Here is a 19,299-nt window from a genome sequence, read left to right as displayed (position 1 = left end):
ATGTCTCTTCGCTTGCCCTTCTTATGAGGACCACATCACTCACCAGCAGTACCAAAGCCCACGGCTCTTGGTTCCCCATGGACTCATGGATAATATCTGAGCTCCTCCCTGGACCTGGAGCCTCACCATCTGGTACAAGCCCCCTCAGAGATGCTCATTCTCCTATCCTTTATGCCCCCACTCATTGCCATGTTTTCTCCGGTTTCCTACCCCATATGGGCATTCCCTATCATCACAATGTAGAGCATAGGGGATCCCCTGCTCCTGCCTCCCCAGTGACACTGTCCTGTGCCCCTCCAACCGGCATCTCTGTCACACTCACTACAGGACCCTCAGTCCCTTGACCCTAGCCATTCAATCCTATACTCCCACTGAGGGCTCCTCCTCCCACATGTGTCATGGGGGTTCCAGCTGTATTCAAGGTCCTTGGGAGGCAGGGACCCTGTAGAGTCCAATCCATCACTGACCCACCACAAGCACTAACCCAAAATGTCCATGGGTAGTCACTGTCAATGTCAAGTTTACATTCCGGACTGCACCCTGGACAACTGTGGACTGTGAACTGGTTCACCTTCTTAGGAGTTGGGAATGGGCCCTGAGAACCAGGAAGACTGCTGTGCTGGGAGCTAGCTCAGGATGGCGGGTCCAGGCTCCGCGTCCCACAGTCAGACTGGACACGTACACACGCACGATCAAGTTGCATGCACACGCTAGTAGACACGCATGCGTGCTATTGCACACACGGCCATGTGGGGCCTGTGCCTAGGACGTGTGGTAGCATCCAGAACCGTGGGGTCTGTGCCTAGGACGTGTGGTAGCATCCAGAACCCTCCATGGGCCCCAGCTCAGCAGAGGGCACAGGCCCCATCATGTCTGTGTTGGAAAGAGGACTGTCAGTTCTTCCAGGTGACATTCCCCAAGCAAGCTGAGCCACAGACCGAGCTCCTTCCAGGAAGTTACCTGGGATGTGATACGTCACTCAGACATTCCCTCTGACCCCTCCATGGCTGGGGATGCAGGGAAGCTCACCCCACAAGGAACTGAAGATGCAGGGGGGAGGAGGGCCCCCTCTCAAGCTCCCATGGGCCTGACCAGCCCCCACAAAGAGGAGGCTGGACTTTGAGCCTCCCAAGCAGCTGCAGGTGGGCCTGGGTTTGGCGGGGAAGGGGTGTGCTGCCGGGGTTGACAGAGGGTTTGTGTTCAAGACTGTATCACGGTGTTATGTGTTTGGCGCAGGGACCCAAGTGACCGTCCTTGGTGAGTCTCCCCCCTTCTCTCTCTTTGGGGACCAGAGTGATATTTGGGGGCATTTTTCTCTCCTTACTGTCCTGACTGTGCCTGGGTTCTGAATCGCTCTGGCATTCTGGAAGCTTCAGCTTCTTGTCTGGCCATCTCACCCCCTGTAGCCTGCTCCTGCTCTGAAGCACCTGGTGGAGACAGGATGCACTGGTTCCAGTGACCCCCCCACACACGCCCCTCCTCGCTGTGACTCAGAGCTGCTTCTCCAGTTGACCATCTCCTCTGGCCTCTGGGTTAGTAGGAATCCTCAGTTTTCCTTCTGGGGTAGTTTCATTCTTACCCAGAATAGCCCAGAGAATGTTCCAGAATAGAAGGTAAGCCAGCAGGACAGCCCATCCTCTGCTCCCTCCCTATATTCATCCTCCTTGTGTGGACCATGTCCACCCCGAGCAGTCTTGGGGCCCATTGCCCATGGCTCCCCATGGCCTCCCGGTTAAAGGTTAAGCTCCTCCCGGAATCCTGGGGTCTCACAGGCTGGGACTGTGAGGCAAGAAGCCTCTCCTCGGAAGGGAGGAGAGCCTGAAAGGTGGATACCGTGTTAAAGACAGACAGACCCAGCCAGCCAGCCAGAAGCCCCATATGAAGGTACGAGGGAGAGTTACCTGGGGGGGAACTCAGACGGACCGATGCTGGAGGACAGATGGATTTCTCCAGAAGCTCTAAGGTCTCAAGGCTGATGCCAGCCAGGAACAGGGCAGCTCAGGGGTGGGATGGCGAGTTTTGAGGACAGGTGAACCCGCAGAGGGACTGAGACCAAAGAGAGGGTGCCAGGGCTCCCCTGATTTGGGCACTGGGATGCTCCCAACAGACCTGGGGTCACACCTGTCATCCCCAGCCCTGCTCCCAGCACCCAATCAGCTCTCAATAAAATGTCCTTTTGTCAATCAGAAATCATGCTCTCTGCTAATTTTTTTTTTTGGTCTCAGATTTAATTTGCAGCCTCTCCAGGATTTTCAGGGTGAGATGCATGGGATCCTAGGCGCCCGGTAGGAAAGTAGCCCAAGAGGAGAGGCTCACAGTCTCCCTGGGGCATCTCCCGGAAAACTGGCTGGGGCATGAGGAGTCTGGCCACTAGAACCTCAGTCCCTCTGTCCTGGCCCTCCACCACTCCTCCTCCGGCACAGAGCCATGCCCACTCCCTGCTCTCTCTCTGGTCGGAGCGGCCATGGCCGGTGACCTCCAGATCAGCCCTCCCTCCCTGACCTTGTGGGGACCCTCCACACCCTGGAGGGTCCTCTCTTTCCTCAGCCTGGAAACCCTGCTCTGGCCTGGAACCCCTCCGCTCCTGGCCCTCGCCCCCCGTACGCCCTCCTCCCCCCACACTGCCCAGCTCAGCTTCTGCCCACCTTTACCCCCTCCCCGTCGCTCGCTCAGACTGGACCACCCATGGGGTCCAGGACAGCCCAGTAGCTCGGCTTCACAGGCTCTTGAATCTGGGGGCCACTTCGATTCCTCACCAGATGGCAGGTTCAGAGATGTGAGGAATAGGAGGAAGCCAGGAAGGAAACTGTCGCACACAAGGCCTGCCGGGGGAGTCGGGCACCAGCAAAATAAACTCTGAGCTCCCCAGGAACCAGTGCAAGGAGGGAAATAGGTGCCCTATAAGTTCTCTGGAAAGGGATACCTGCTGGAGGGAAACTGGTGTCTCAATGCTGAGGCCAGGCGTCTTGTACCATAATAAAAAGTGGGGACCTGTTTCACCCGAGGCCTCCCCTCTGATGGGACTTGGGCTCTGACATGCACACAGATGACCACCTGGCAGCCTCAGGATATGGCAATGACCATGAGGACGCTACCACTGCTTCTGCACGGGGAGCCCCCCCCCGCCCCGTGTTCCTGTCTCCGTTGCCACCAGGTCACCATGGCCCCGCGGGGCGGGGATGCCTACCTACTTACAGTCCCCTGATTTGGCCCAGTGCAGCCCAGCCGGGCAAGCTCCTGCCCCTGGATCCAGAATGGACCCTTGGCGCCACGTCACAGCACCCTGCACCCACTGCACGTCCAGGCCATGGCCCCTCTGCCTGATGGCCCCTTGGGTATTCCGGGGCCTGTGAGCCACTGTCCCGCTCGTGCCCCAGCTCTGCCAAAGAAAGATGGGGAACTGTCTCAGGTGTGTGGCTCAGAAAGTCACCTGCCATCTTCTGGTGGAGGGGAAGGCATCGTTTATTCTGAATCCTCTCCACCCAACCCTGGAAGTCACTGGGAAAAGCAGGGTCAATCTGGGGACTTTCTGGGTGGCGCTGTGGGGCTCCGGGGATCTGGGGTTCCGGCTGCTCTTGGACATGAGGGGTGGCGAGTGGACCCAGCCCCAGAACCCTCAGTTCTTTGTGCTGGGCCCCTGGGCTCCCACTACCCCCTGCACTCTGGGGGGCTACATGGCGGTGGGCCAGACGTGTCACCACTCAGTGGCGGCCACACCAAATGTCCTGGGTAAGTCGCTCCCTTGGCTCCTTGCGTTCGTTCCCTGTGTCTGCTGTCACAAATCACCACAAACTTAGCTCCTGAAAACAACACACTTATTCTCTTATAGATCTGGAGATCAGAAGTCTGAAATGGGTCCCGAAGGCAGAAATCAAGGTATCACAGGGCCACTCCTTCTGGGGTTTCCATTCCTGGGCTTGTGACACCTCCTTCCCTCTTGTCAAAGCTGTAGTGGCATGTCCAAGTCTCTCCCTTTCTCTCTGACCTCTGCTTCCATGCCACATCTCCTATCTCTCTCTGATCCCCCCCGCCCTACCACCGCATCCCTCTTCTCTTAGAAAGACTGTACCTGGGTCCACCCACATAATCCAGGATCACCTCCCCACCTCAAAGTCCTTAATTCCATCACATCTGCAAAATCTCTCTTGCCAGGTAAAAAAACAGGTTCTGGGGGTTAAGACGTGGACACCTTTGGGGGCCTTATTCAGCTGACCACAACTCCATTACCCCATTCCCGGGGGCGCGGGGGGTGGCTAGGAACTTTCTCCCACGTTCCTCTGCATCCTGGCCACTCCGGGGGCCTCCTCAGCCCAGGCTCACCCCCACTTTTTCCCTGGCCTCCTTCATCCCTTTCTCTTCCCGGGGTCACAGGAAAGGGACTTTAATTTTAGCTACGGCTTTGGGGCATTCTTTCCAGGTGGTCCCCAGCTCAATGCTCTCTAGGCCTTACCTATCACCATCTTCTGCCCTTGGAGGAAGATCCTATTATGATCCTTGTCCTGTATGGAAACACCAAGGCCCAGAGTGACTTGCCCAAGTGACTTGCCTAAAGTGAGTGACCTACCCAAGGTCACAGCAGGGAGTGAACCTGGACACCCCATCACCAGCTACTCCAGATCTCAGCTGCTGACCCCGGGCCCCAGACCACCATCAGCACCCTGCCCACCCCAGCCAGGCCCTCCTGATTTGTGCAGCTACCTCCCTAGAGAACTCTGAGCCCCCATGAACTCAGGTCCCTGTCCCAGGACCCACAGCCTAAGGGGATAGAGGTGCGGGAGCCAACGAGGCACTGAGGAGGACAGAGCCTCGCGTCAGAGTGTCTGGATTCCTCATGCCCCTTCACCTTCCTCTGGGTCAAAATTCAGGGGAGGGGCCAAAAGAGGCCAAGAGAGGAGCCAAGAGAGGTCTCCTCCTGGAGACCCCACCTCAGCCTCAGTTCTGGAAGGTGAGGGTCACAGCAGGGCTCACCCTTGGTTGCCCCAGCACCAAGAGAGTCAGTCCCTGGCAGTTGGCTGCTCCAGCTCAACCCCCCAACTCCCTCGTCCCAGCTGCTCCCCCTCAGGATCCAGGGATTCTCTGTAACATCTTCAGTCAGGAGGATGATCTGCTGAGGGAAAGACACACCAAACCCTCGGCATGGGGGTCCGGGGGGAGGGAGTCCAGTGGCAAGCACAGCAGCTGTCAAATGGTGCCACTGACTCAAGCGGCATTCTCCAGGTAGCAGGCCAGGACAGCACAGACCCCGACAGGTGAGGACACCGAGCCGCTTTCTACTCTGTTCTCGACCCCCACCTCACCCCCGTCCACTTCCACCCCTGCCCTATCCTGCCGAGGACCTTCCGGGGTTTCCATTTCCTCCAGGATTGGTCTGCTGCCCTGAGCTGTCACCAAAGCTCCAAGGGAAGGTGCAGAAGGGCACCCAGCAGAGGAGACGGGACTTCTGGAACCCTCAGGCCCCAGGATGGAGACACCCTGTGAGGAAGTATGGGGCCGGGGGGGGTGGAGGGGCAGGGAGCGGAGTCTGCACTCTGCTTTGCCCTCTGGGACCCACCTCCCGAAAACTCCCCCGCGCATCCCCCCAGTGAAATGCCAGGGACACCCATTTCCCTGAGGTCACTACTATTGCATGCCACTCCAGTCCCCTCCCCCTGGCCCTGCCTGGTCCGGCTGCAGCAGTAAGTCAGGGCTGCCTCGGGGCCCCCCCTCCATCTCCATCACAGGGCAGTCTCTTAGGCCCAGCACCAGCTTTCAGGCCTCCACATCTCCACGTGAGGGGCCACTGTCCTTGCCAATGGCCACGACAGGACCACAGACATGATCCCGGGGGAAGAAGTAACCCAGAAGTAAGGAAATGCCTGGACTCAGGCATAGCCCATCTATGACCCAACAGACTCTTGAGGATTCTATTTCCCAATCAGAAAATAATGGGGCATCTGGGTGTGGACCCATCCCCTAACAGATTGTGTGGGAAAGCCCCCCTAAAGCTGGGTCGCTGGGCACTCCATCAGGACCTCTGACCTCTGACCTCCCTCAGTTATTGGGCATCCCCAGTGGCTTCCAAGGCACTTGGTCACCCCAGAGTAGACCATCTGGAGCCCCAGTCTGCCCCTCCAGGCGCCCCTGCCCCATGCATGCTCTGACCCTCCAGGATGGCACATCCAGGCCAATCCACCTGCCAGTCACCTTTACCTGTCCTTCTGGCCGTAAACCTACTCTTTCTCCCACCCCCAGAACTCATCGTGGATGCTACCTTCTCTCCTGTTGCCACCTACCTCTCCCCTGCACCCTACTCCAGGGCTCCATTGTCCCCCTTTACCCTGTCTCAGACCAGGTGGTCTCCTGTCACCCCAGCTGTCCCCTGCATTTGCCAGGGCACCAATGGCCCTCAGGGGCCCTGAGCCAACGGTGTCCTCGCCGGGCCCCTCTCTGCTGACCTCTGGGCAGACGGGAGCGCCGCACACCATTCCCCCATCTTGAACCTCTCGGTCTCCCAAGGCCCATCCCCTGAGTCTTCTTTTCTGTCCTCTACTCTCCTCCACCCGCTTTGTTCTGGTGTCACCCGTCAGGGCCATGGGGAGCTGGCCCCTTCAGCTACTCTTTCTTTCTCTTTGTAAGTCATAAACCGGATCTAAAAAGGTTTGTTTTTTTACCAACCCAATCTCCCAGCCTGGCCTTGGGCTCAACAACCCAACCAGGCTGCTGACCTCACTCCGGATGGTGGTGCCCTGCTCTAGCAGAGCCCACCAACCTGAGTCAGCTCGATGCGGGACGCCCGCCCTTCGTCCCTCCCTTGGTCCGCACCTCCCTTCGTCCCACAGACGCTTGACTGGGTGCCGGGCTACGTCCCACAGATGCTTGACTGGGTGCCGAGCCCCTCCACGACTGCCGCCCCGTGGTGGGACTGTCCTCCACTCCGCTAAGGTGTTATCCCACTGGCCATAGGGACAGTGACCCAAGCTTGGCACTCATGCCTGATTCTCTTGACCTGTGTGATTCCCAGACCACCCCAGTGGCAGGGCTAATACCCCCCTTCACACACACCTTAAGGATGAGGAGACAGAAGTTCCCAGAGCTGATCAGGGTCACACAGTTGGGAGATACCCAGGCCTCCTGACCCAAGGTCACCACACCTCCCCCACCCCCACGCCAGACAGGAAGCTGTGCTTGTGTGGGTCCTGCTGGTGTTCAGGGATCCCCAGCCTGAAGCCACTGTCCCTTGTGAGGAGGCCATGCCTGTGTCAGACCAGGAAAAGGTGCTAAACATATAGAACCCCACAACCTCCAGAAATCAGAGGCATCCTGAAGGCTCTGTAGGACCTGAGTTCCTCATTCTATATTGACTCAAGGTGGGCAGGAGGCAGGCAGGAGGGGAGTCATGGGAGGACTCTCTGAATCCACAAAGCAAGGCAGGGACTGGTGTTGTGTACCCATTTCACAGATGGGAGAATTGAGGCTCTGCCGGTGAGATGGGCAGGGGTACTGCCAGGGTCACACGGCTGGTTGCTGCTGACTTGCTCCCCAGACTCTTTCCACAGCAGCTCAGCCCAACATGACATGTCATTCATTCGTTCATTCATTCACACAATCCTTCATTCAATAAGCCTTCAAGCGAGCGCCGCTGTGGGCCAGGCCTTGGTGCAAGGGACAAGGACCACGTGCCCAGGAAGAGCTCATATGCTGCGAAGAAACAGCTGTGGAGACTGCCCCTGACCCCACCCTCATCCCTGAGCCCCCCACATCAGCTCCCAGCCCAGGGAGCGTCTGATGCAGCAGATTCTGCTCACTTAAGATTGGACCAACAGAAACATCAGCAGGATGCCATCACAGTCCCTCATGGACCCTTGGAGTCCCAGTTAGGGCTGTCATAGCCCATTCCACTGAAGGTCACTGACCATGAGGATCGCACTGGGGCTGCCTTGCCCAGCTCAGAGCAGGGAAGGAGTGATGGCCCCAGGGCACCAAGCAGGCAGGTCCACGCAGGATGGAGAAGAGTGACAGGTCTGGGGAATGGGGCTTGACCTGGCCCCGCCCTGCCTAGCTGTAGGACCCAGGGCGGCCCCTTCCCTTTCAGGGGACCTCCTTTCTGCTGGAGGCCTGGGCTGAAGGACTGGACTGGGACTGAGTCAGATGGGGGCGGGAGGCTGTGACTTCCTTCTCAACCCAAAAGACGGAGCCCAGAATAGCCTCAGGCAGGGGAGGGCCGAAGGGAGGGGAGGAGAGGTGTCAGCTCAGGGCCCTGGGGGAGGGCAGGAGAGCGAGGTGACTGCTAAGGGTCCTGGGGGAGGGGAGGGAGGGGAGGAGAGGTGTCAACTCTGGGCCCTGGGGGAGGGGAGGGAGGGACGAGAGGTGACAGCTCAAGAGTATGGGGGAAGCCTAGTACTCCTTCTGAGCGGAGCTAAGTGACTCTCCCATCTGCCCAGCCCCCATCTGAGCCTGCACAGGCACCAAGACACTGCTTCCCAGCCCAGCCTGGGCAGGAGGACACCCTATTCCTTCACCCGCCAGTATTCACTGAGCCCAGCAGCGGTGGGAATGGGGTCAGACCCCAGCCTGTGTCCTATGGCAATATAGACCCTCACCAAGAAACGCTCATTTCCCAACACAAAGATCCCAAGCCTAGGTTTCCAGGCACCTGGAAAATACAGCTTCCAGGGGCGTCAAACAGTCAGCTGCCCCCTGGAGTGCCCATCGGCTTTAGTGACGCAGGACATAGCACAGTGACCAGTCCATATCTCAGAGTGGGCTCCCCTTCACCCTCCTCCCTTCCCACACAGCAGCGTCCTCTCCAGGGCTTCTGTGGCCCCCGTCAGTTTCCGCATCTTCCCGTGTGATCCCACATCTAACCTCCCACGTGTGGCTCCTGAGCTTGACATGCGGGAGGAAAGGTGGCCCTGGCCGCATGCCCAGGAGCGTCTCAAACCAGCATCCACGGAGTTGGCCGGGTCTTTCCCAAACACACTGCTGTCCAACGTCCCCAGGGGCACCTCACACAGAACCCCTTTGTAAGGACTCGTTCCCTCTAGGGTGATCTGGGAGAACCTCTGCTCCCATTCAGACACCTTGAGCATTTGCAGATGGCCACAGATGTCACAGAGGGTAATGGGGTTGGGGCAGGGCCAGTTTTTCTAAAAAGCCAGTTGATCACTTGGGACTACAGCAAACCTCATTTGGCCAGGAACCCCATAAGTGACAGTCACCCCAAGAACAGAACACCTGTGCCTAGCGCAGGATGCGGCGGGGGGAGGGGGTTGCAGGGGACCTGCGTTCTGAATTTTCCTGGACATTCCCAGTTCGGGCCGTATGCCAGTGTAATTATTAATAGCACTCCTTCCAATCCCAGAAATGTCCCAGTTTGGATGGTAAATTTTGGTCATCTGAGCTTATAAGTGTTTGCTGGAAGACTGAATGATGCTCCTTATAAGGAGTTATAATGGGGGGGCCAAGGCCAGCCCCAGGCCCCACGGTCAGCCGTGCCACACACCCACAGCACAGCCCCGTGCCTTGGCAGAGGCACCACGATGGGACCCGCAGTCCCCCGGCTGACCTCACCAGGGGCCACACCCAGTGGTCACCATGGGGTTCCTGGTCTCCGTGGGCCCCACCCAGAGCCCCCAGGTGTGAGCTCACACCAGCCCAGGCCCTGAGAGACCCGGGTGTGACCCAGACTCTATTTCCCACCCAGTGACAGTACAGCGTGTGTGGGGACCAACAAGGGGCGGGGTCCTCTGGCAGCCCTGTCCCCAGGAATCCAGCAGGAATCAAAGAGAACGTCTTGAGGAACCAGAACAGGGCCCAGGGACAGGGCTGGGTGACTTCTGTGGCCAGCATCACAGAGCTGGGGTCATCCGACGCCCCTGTGTCCACTCTGGGGACAGAGTAGCTGATGGTCAGCATGACCCACCAGGGCACACCTTTGTCGTCACACCCTCTTCCTGTGGCCACATGAACGCCCTTGACTTGGCCCCAGGTCCCTCCTGCTCTTCAGCGTCCAGCCCAGGGACATCTGATGTCAGGGCTGACGGCCACTGAGGGGCCACTGAGCATCCACTGTGCCCGGTGCTTTGTGGTCCAGAGCCTGGACCAGCCATGTGTCCTCACCAGGTGCCCATCCTTCGTGGGGAGATGTGGGGTCTCCCGATCACCCTGGGAGGAGAGAGGAAGCTGCGGCCAGACCCGGCCTGACTCCCAGCAGAGGACAGAAAGGCTGCCGTGGGCCAGGCGGTGGAGCGCAGCTCTCTGAGGGAAGGGGTACTGGGCCCGGGGCCGCAGGGCTGGAGAAGGTGGGACCCCAGACCAGCCAGGGGAGCCCCATCCTCAGGGGTCCCTAGTCAGACAGGGGCTCCAACTCAGTTCTAGTGTGGACCGAGGCCCAGCATGGATGTGGCCTCCGTGTAGACAGGACCCAGAACAAAGTCACCTGCTCAGCATCTCTCCCCTGGGCACCTACTATGTGCGGGCCCACGGCAAGGGCAAGGCAGGCACGGCCCTGCTCAGAGCACTCGTGTTTGGGGGGAATGGAAACAGGCCTAGCAGTTACATGGACGGTATGGCGCAGGAGATGGGGTTTGCACCTTGGAGAAAATAAAGTGGGGTGAAGGAACCAGGCGACGTCCAGCCGGGGTCTCCCACCCAAGCAGCTGGAGGAGGCCAGGGGCCAGGAGGAGCCTTGACTGGGGGCCGGGTCCCCGTAGCTGGGATTGGCTGCTTGGGGCCTCATTTTCTCTTCTGTGCAGCCTGGTTGACAATAAGGCAACCTCACCCCTGGAGGGAGGGGAGTGATAATCAGATGGAAAATGGATGTTTTGTTTGTCTCTGTGGTTGTTGTCGTCATTATCGTTGGGCTGTTCCAACCCCAGCCAGCCTCAGGCCAGCACCCTGGCCCGCGGCTGGGCTCCCCGCAGGCCTGGCACCCTCACCCCAATGCAGCTGGCCTGGTGAAACCAAAAGTCCCTGATGCCCAAAATAGCTGGGGAAACCCAGACCGGCCCCAGCCCCAGTAGCAGGTGCCTCTACCTCTCAGAGGGGCAGGGGTTCCAGCTCCAGAAGATTCCACAAGCCCCGCTGGAAAAGGGGCCTGCATCCCAGCATCGAGGCCACCCAAGCCCCTGTGCCCAGGCCTAAGGCGGGCAGGGTTCGAGATCATGATCAACATCAGGAGCAGTATTCTGTGCCAGAATACTGTGTTCATGTCAATCCTGCCCCCTCCTTGGGATTCCCCATGAACCTTCCTAAGTGCCATGCAGGCAGCTACAGATTACTATGGGAGACAGCTGGACACTTGTTGCTCAGAGGGGCCCTGCGTGGGCATGGCTGGTCAGGGCTGGATGTGGGACACTCGGTCACACCTCACCTGCTGCTTCCAGACCTGAAACTCTGGGAATTGGGCCAGAGGCAGGGGCGGAGGGGTGGGAATGTAGACCCTCCCAATTGTTGCCCTGGGAGTCCAGGGTCTGGGTAGCCTGGAAGCACAGCTATCCCTCGAGAGGCCTCATGGGGTCCTTCCTCAGTAGTCAGGACCTCAGATCGGTCAGTCACTCAACTATCTGTCCATCCATTCATCATCTATCCGCCCATCCATCCACAAAGGCTTTCTGGGGGCCTGGCCTGTGAAGGGCTCGCGGGTGCCCATGTCCCAGGAGAGGTGGGACTGGTCTAGCCAAGGTCAAAGTGAGACCAGGAATGTACTTGCTTCACCTTTGGAAGAGGGTCTTCAGGTACCATTCACTGCCGAGTCTGGCCCTCTACTGGGAGCTAGGTCTAGATGGGGCAAAGGTGGCCAGCATGGTGAGGTCCAATGCACCCCACCTGTGGGTAACCAAACTCCCCAAGCTTCCCCCACCCCCCGTTACAGGCCTTCTCGATCCACCCTCCAGGCTGACCTCCCCTACTCTCCTCTCCACCACCACCCCTGCCCCCATCCTTCTCCAATCAGAGAGGCTCCCAGGACATTGCAGGGCTCTGAGGTCTTTGGTAGGAGTGGAGGATGGGAACCCAGTACCCAGCATAGTTACCCCCAAAGATGGTAAATCCCTTCCACCAGCTCATTCTTGGGGGGTACCACCAGTAACTCCCCCAACCTGGGGAAGCCCGGAGTCAGGTCTACTGGCCTCGACTATAACACCATGTCACCTGACACATGAGATGTGAAGTGTCCCATGGGCAGGCCTGGGGCAAGTGCCCCTGCTGATGAGCCCAGGGAAGGGTGGCCCTCACCCCAGCCACGGCCAATCAACTCATCAACCACTGCTCACTCATACCACCCCTCACCTGCCCCACAATAGACACATACATGCCTGGCCCAGGCCTGGGAGTGAAGCTAGGACAGTGGATGCTCATCCCTGCCCAACCTGGAGCTCACAGTGCAGATGAGACTCTCCTCCCCAACAAACATGAGTGGAGAAGACAGGGAATGGGGGGTTTTGGGGGTCCTGCACAGTAGGCAAGGGTGGTCTGGCAGGAGCAGTGACTTCGGTAACCTCAAAACAGGGCCTGGGAGCCGGACCCCCAGGGCTGGAAGGACCGAGGTGGGGAGGACATCCTGGGGGCGGGGGGGGCAGCATGAGCAAAGGCGCAGAGGGGGACCGTAGCACCCCTCAGCTGGTGCTCTCCAGCCCCACTGAAGCCCCCTGACCCCTCCACCTTGAAGACCCCAGACTCCTGTCTTCCATGCCGCCTGGCCCGCCATCCTGCTCACCACCCAGAAAGCCCTTGGATTCTGTGCCACGGGGCTGGGTCCTGCCCTGGGGAGGAAGGAGACTCAGACCCAGACAGTGACCACAGGGCAGGGGATGCTGGGAAGCCGGCCAGGGCGGGGTCGCAGGGGCATGCAGGAGTTCTCCAGCGTGGACGAGTGGTCAGTGCCGCAGGTAGGGGACAGCAGGGCGGGGGCCTGAACGCGCATGCTGAGCCCAGTCAGCGGACTGGAGTGTGCAGAGCCCTGGAGCCTAGCAGAGGGGCAGGGGCAGGGCCCTGAAGGCCTCAGCACTGACTAGGTCCTTGATTCCAAAATCAACTGATCCCTGAGACCCTAGTGAGTGGCCTATCGTCCCTGTAGCACTTACAAAACATGGGGACACGTGGTATTCAGCTGAGCCACTCAGGGATTCTGTGAGGCTGACAACCAGGATCATCATCCCATTTCACCGGTAGGGAAACTGAGGCTCAAAATGGTTAACCTCCCAGAGTGAGCTGGAGCAGCGTCTGCATGTCCCGACTCCCAGCCTGGGGCCTCCCATCTGATGGAGCGGGAGACTGAGGCCAGCAGAGCACGGGGAGAGCTGCCCTCTGCCAGGGCCCAGACATGCTCCCGGGGGGTGACCTCCCTCTATCATTCTGCGGCCCCAACTCCCTTTCAGGGGTGCAGAGAGGAGGCCCAGGAGTGGACATCAGGTGGAGCCAGGACTGCAGGCCCCCGAGAGGAGACAGGGCCAGCAGGCGAAGGGCCTCGGGGAGACTTCACGGTGGGAGCCCAGACCCCAGGGTCCCCGCCCACACACAACCCTTCTCCGCCCTTGACCTTGGGTGATTTGCGTCCCCTCTGGGGGCCTCAGTTTCCTCGTCTGTACAAGGGGGAGCTCACTCATCTCCCCCCCACAGGGTGGGTGTGGAGATTCAAGCCTGTGACGTGCCTGACCCATGGTGACCCTCAGCAACCACCAGCTATTGCTGTCATCTCCTGGGCTCTTGCCCAGGGGACACCTCTGACATGCTCTGTGACCCTGGGCATTTCCCTTCCCCTCTCCGGGCCCCAACCTCCCTGTCTGCTCAAGGAGAGCCGGGCGAGGAGCCCCGAGGGCCAGAAACTGTGAGCAAACTAGGATTCCTGGATGAAGGGTTTGCTCTGGGAGGCCCCGGATCGGCAGGGGCGCGGAGGCCCGGGGTGGGAGCTGGGTGGGGGAGGGGATTCAGGCAAGGGAGGCAGAGCAGCGGTCCTGCCTACAGCTGGCCACCCCTGGGAACCCCCAAGCTAAAGTTAACCCCGCGTTGGCTGAAACCAGAACTCAGGGTAACCAAAAGAGAGAAGTAAGGGGAAGAGAAACCCAGCCTGCAGCCAGCAGGGCGTGGGACGTGTGACAAACAGGGCCAGGTGTGGCTGGGGACTAGGGTAGGGGCAGTTTCAGGGCTATAACCGGATGTTTGTGCAGCTCACAGGTGGGGATAGCAGAGCCCTCCCCAGCCCGGCCCCTCTTGGAGCCCTGACCCCGTCATGGTGCTGCCCCCTGGCTGCCTCCCCGAGCTCCACCTTGAGTCCCGGAATCCTGGAGGACCAGGCCTTAGGGGGTCTCAGAACCAGCCAGTGGTGTCCTCCACTGCCCGTAGAGTCCCGAGGAAGGGATGACCAGGGTCACAGAGGGAATCAGCGCAGGAGGGAGGGCCTGGGCTCTGTCCCTCCCAGCAGCAGAATGAACAGATGAGGGGAGCAGAGGGTGAGCACAAGCACTCTGACTTCCCAAGACCCCATGATTCCCAGGGGACTCAGGGAGACACAGTCCAGCCTTTCCAGAGGAAATTCATCCCCGGTGTCCATGGCCTGTTAAAGCACTTCCCTTTGATCCCAGAGTCCTGCTGGTAGAAATTCATCAGCAGGACGGTGCACCCCGTGGTGGGTTTCTAACAGCCGTATGTTCAGACAGTCTAATGTTCACAGCTCCAAACAGCCTCAGATAAGTGCCGTGGGCCACTTCCACAGTGGGGGACTGTGGGACACGGGCAGATGATAAGGTAAGGTCTCGTCTGAGCCCGAGCTTGTGAAAAGGACATGACTGTATGCGGAGGAAATCTGGAAGCATACACACCAACATACCAACAGGAGTCCTCTCTGGTAGTGAGATCAGATGTTTGCTTTATTCTCCTCTTTATTCTTTTCTGTATTTTCTGATTCCTCAAAGAATATGTGTTACTTTCATAATCAGAAAACAAAACAATAAACTGATCCAAGATCAATGATCTTCTAAAAATGGTGCCTTGGAAGACCTGATTGGCATCTGAAAGAGGCATCACAAAGAGGTTGCAAGACAAGATGTGACATATGTGAGCATGTGAGCCTGTTAAAGCACCCATATCTGTAGCCCTGAGCTGGAGCTACCTGTGGCTGGAAATACAGGTAAGCTTTGTTTCCATTTTGCACATTTGACTTTTCTGATTTTTCTACAAAGCTCATGCATTTATTGTGTAATTTTGACAAAATAGTTTTTCTCACTTGAATAAGCATATTTATTCCAATCACTTCACATCCAGCAAATATGTCCTGCTTACCTGCTGCACCCATGATATGCCAGGTGCAGGGTTTGGGATGACATTAATGGAGAGACAGAGGGCTGTCCCTCCTGGGCAGTGGTACAATGGGCAGAATGTGTATGGAGAGAGGTCATTTCAATACCAACATGGATTCTTACCCCTAAATCTCAGGCCCTGTCCACAGTCATGAAACTGTCCTAGCTCCCGCTCCACACAGAGACAGGAAGCAGAAGGGAAGTTGCTGGACCATTAAGAAAAGAAAGTATTCCGGGGGTGGAGAAGAATTAGCAGCAGGTATTTGGCAAGGAAGATTGGAGGAAAGCAATGTATTTTAAAAGCAGTTGAAGGGGCACATGGGTGGCTCAGTTGTTGGGCGTCTGCCTTCAGCTCAGGTCATGATCCCAGAGTCCTGGGATTGAGCCCTGCATTGGGCTCCCTGCTCGGCGGGAAGCCTGCTTCTCCCTCTCCCACTCCCCCTGCTTGGGTTCCCTCTCTTGCTGTGTCTCTCTGTCAAATAAATAAATAAAATCTTTAAAAAAAATCAATAAATAAAGGCAGTTGAAAACAGAAGAATGAGCAATCGCAAACCAACAGTTTAAGCAATTTCTGCAAATAGTAATAAAATAGTAATAAAAAGCTTCCTACAAATAAAGCAGATTAGCGTGGGACAAGGTTAGTCCAGAATTGGCAGATGTGAAGGAAAGAAGCACTCTCTGAAGCAGGCCAGAATAAATTTCGAAAGTTTTCATCAGTTCCTTAGACAGGAAGGTCAGAGCTTGGTATGCACAGGTGGGAAGACCTAGGTTGACAAACTTCTCTGCCACAGAGATGACAATTACTCCCTCTCCCCATATTCTGACCTAGTCCATATTGATCATATTAGTTGCTACCTCCTATTTCCATTGTGAGGAATGCACAAGAAAATGTGCACAAAATCCCTTCCCAGAAAGTCTGCTTCAATGAATCATGGAAACAGGTTAGAAATTGTTACTGGAGCCTCACTCTACCATACCCATAGTTGGTTAAATCTGATCTTGTTTATATTTAGTAATATAGTAAGTTGTATAGATGTCATTTCTCTTCTTACATTCTCAAAATCTCGAAAGAAACTCTCTACTTAAGGGGCACCTGCGTGGCTCAGTCTGTTAAGTATCTGACTCTTAGTTTCAGCTCAGGTCATGATCATGGGGTCATGACCTCAGGGTCGTGAGATCGACCCCCACATCAGGCTTGTCGCTCAGCTTGGAGTCTCTCTGAAATTCTCTCTCCCTCTCCCTCTGCCCCTCCTGCTTATTCTCTCAAATAAATAAATAAATAAATAAATAAATAAATAAATAAATAAATAAATAATAATCTTTTTTTTAAAAACCTCTCCACTTAAGGTCACTGCCACCCATCTGTTCTATAAGTAACAATGAGAACAGCCACCATGCCTTGGCTGTTCACTCCTCACTTTTTCCCTAGAAAAATACAAGTTTTTAGCCCATGTTTTAGTCAGGTGCTGTGACCTAGGGCTCAAAAGAGCAGGAATTCAACAGCCACCACTCCAGTTTGCCTGCCTCCTGCCTCAGCTGCCCCTTCCAGGACCCTCATTGACAAAGGGAAAGATGCTGCCCCCAAGAGATGTGGCTTCCTCCTGGGTCTGCTGGCTGTTCGTTTTATCCCCAGCTCAGTGCCTGGGAACTGCAAGGCTCTCAACACACAATTTGAATGAAGGAAGAAGGAAAGAAGAGATGGAGTGTGTACGGGGTGAATGATTGATGAATGGGTGGATGGGTGGATGGATAATTGATGGATGGGTAGATGAGTAGGTGAAGTGATGGGTCATGGATAGGTTGGTAATTAGATGGGTGAATGGATGGACAGATGGTTGGGTGGGTGGGTAGATCCTAACCATGAGAAACACAGATCCTTGGTGCCTGGCAGCTCTGTGCAAAGCAGCAAGTGAACCCAAAACTTGGGTTCTGATGTTGATGCTGACTCGAGTATGACCTTGGGGCTGTCATTACCTCAGTGTCTCTAAGCCTTGTCCCCTCACAGGCAACAAAGATGTGGGTCAGTACCTGCCCTGCCCACCTCACCAGCTCAGCTGCTGGGAAGTCAGCTGAAAGGATAGACAGGCATGAAGGTGCTTTAGGAACTCTAGAGGGCTTCCCAGGTGCGCTCTTGGTGTGGAAGGACCTTGCGGGTCATCGAGCTGACTCCCCCCGGAGTTGGATCACAACTTGTGGGAAGAGCCTGAGCTTGGAGTCCAGACAGACCTCGGTTCTAGTCCTGACTACATCACTCCCCAAGTGCATGACCTTGAGTGTGACTGTCTTCTCCACATTGTCCTGTGTGATGTGCAGGTGATGATAGTGACAGCCATCCCTCAGGGCTGTGTAAGGATTCAGGGGGATAATTCTGGAAAGTGCTCAGCACAGCACCTGGCAGGGATAAAATAATGGATCTAAGGTCTGCTGTCTGGAGTCACAAAATAGAGGCTCAACTACCCCCTCCCCACAGTAGGATGCCTTGGAGGCCCGAGGTATTCTAGGATATCTAACTCAGGAGTTCACAAAACCCTGAAATGTATCTGTATAAACATGCATTGTGGGGAGAGGTTTGGGGCTTTTTGCAGAAAGAGGCCATGACCCATTGAGAGTTAACCACACTGATCTAATCTACAACCTTCATTTAGGAAACTGAGACCAGAGACATGCCCAATAGCTCTTTGTGGGTCAGGGGACAGCAAAGCACACAGGAATTCAGTCCACTGTGAGAACTTTCCTGCCCAGGAACAGGGCCCTGCCTTAAAACACAGCCCTGAGATAGTATTACCGTCACCTGGAAGCAACGTCCACCAGGCAGAGGCTTCCAGATCTAGGGGAAGTCGGGATAGAAACAGCAGGGACCACCATTTGGATGGAATTTCAACTTTCTCTTTAAATTTGTCTCTCAAGGTTGTTGTAAGAGGACTTGAACAACAAAGTAAAGTTGAGGGAGAAAGAGGTAGTGGCTTGTGGAAAAACAACTCGACCGGCTCCCCAGGGGACCTGCAGTTCTAGTTCATGAGCTCATGTTGACAAAAACCAACAAAACCAGAGTCTGAAACAAAAAGAATTTCTTAAACACAAGCATGCCGGGGAGTCGGCCAGAGGATGTGGAGCGGAGAATCCAGGGAGGGGATTGCTGAGCCTGGAAGAGATTTCTTCCTTCTTCAGGGCCATCCTAGCAGACAGATTTGGGCACCTGCGGTGGGGGGGGGGGGGGGCGGTCCAAACTCCAGGCCCAGATGGAGGCAACAGGATGTGGACGAGCAACAGGGACACAGGTGTCAGCTCCACCTAAAGAAGAATCACCTTGTTTGTTTTCGGAGTTCCTCTGAAAATAGAGTTTATTGGTCTTGGTCTTTAGTTTTCAAATAATAAGTGCTCACTGTCAACAACATGAGAAGTACAGAAAAACAAACCAGAGGACAAAAAACCAGCCCTCGTACTGCACCCAGAAGAGTCACTGCTGATATTTTGATGGATGTCCTTCTATTTTAATCCTATTTTCATTGTAAACTGTACCAACCACAAAATAAATAAAGTGCATCTGTAAGTTTGATAAGTAACAACAACAGTGGTGATAACAGCACAGCATGGTGAATGTACTAGGCGACCCAATTGTTCATTTTAAATGGTGACCTCTTTATGATGTAGACTGTTCATTAGTCAGCCTCACGGGCTCTGAAGGTGCCCAGGACCTCAGCGCCCCCGGCTTAACCGCCCCTTTACTCTTTCCCGTAGTTTCAGGGCTCTGTGTGACCTTGAACCAACTATTTCTCAGCTTCGCCTGGTTTTGAACTTCCCGTAGAGCCAGTGAGACCGCGTGTATTTTCTGTTCCGACGCAGCGTCTGTGCTGTCCGGCCCTGCGGACCTGACCAGGCTCCTTTGCTCGCCTGGCGCCGATGAGCCACCACCTGGTCGCTCCCGGTCCTGGGCGACACTGGGCGGGTCTGCCCCCCCCCGGCCCCCCGGGGCTGGCCGCCGACACCACTGCAGCCCGGAGCGAGGCTTTCTCCGGGGCCCTGGCAC

At 56.4% G+C, this 19,299-nt stretch overlaps 1 long non-coding RNA gene across 1 annotated transcript; it reads left to right on the top strand.

Moving 5' to 3' along the window:
* The first annotated feature begins 1,143 nt into the window (after window positions 1-1,143).
* On the top strand, window positions 1,144-2,190 carry LOC141371881 (uncharacterized). Its single transcript, XR_012377172.1, has 2 exons — window positions 1,144-1,257; window positions 1,407-2,190. It is a non-coding gene; the product is annotated as an uncharacterized lncRNA (long non-coding RNA).
* Window positions 2,191-19,299: the final 17,109 nt, after the last annotated feature.

Source organism: Callorhinus ursinus, unplaced genomic scaffold (assembly GCF_003265705.2).
Source record: "Callorhinus ursinus isolate GAN/ISIS: 27379988/994484 unplaced genomic scaffold, GSC_fseal_2.0 scaffold117, whole genome shotgun sequence".
In the NCBI taxonomy this organism is placed as follows: Eukaryota; Metazoa; Chordata; class Mammalia; order Carnivora; family Otariidae; genus Callorhinus; species Callorhinus ursinus.
The sequence above is the reverse complement of the archived record's forward strand: the minus strand, read 5'-3'. Positions and strand labels throughout refer to the sequence as shown.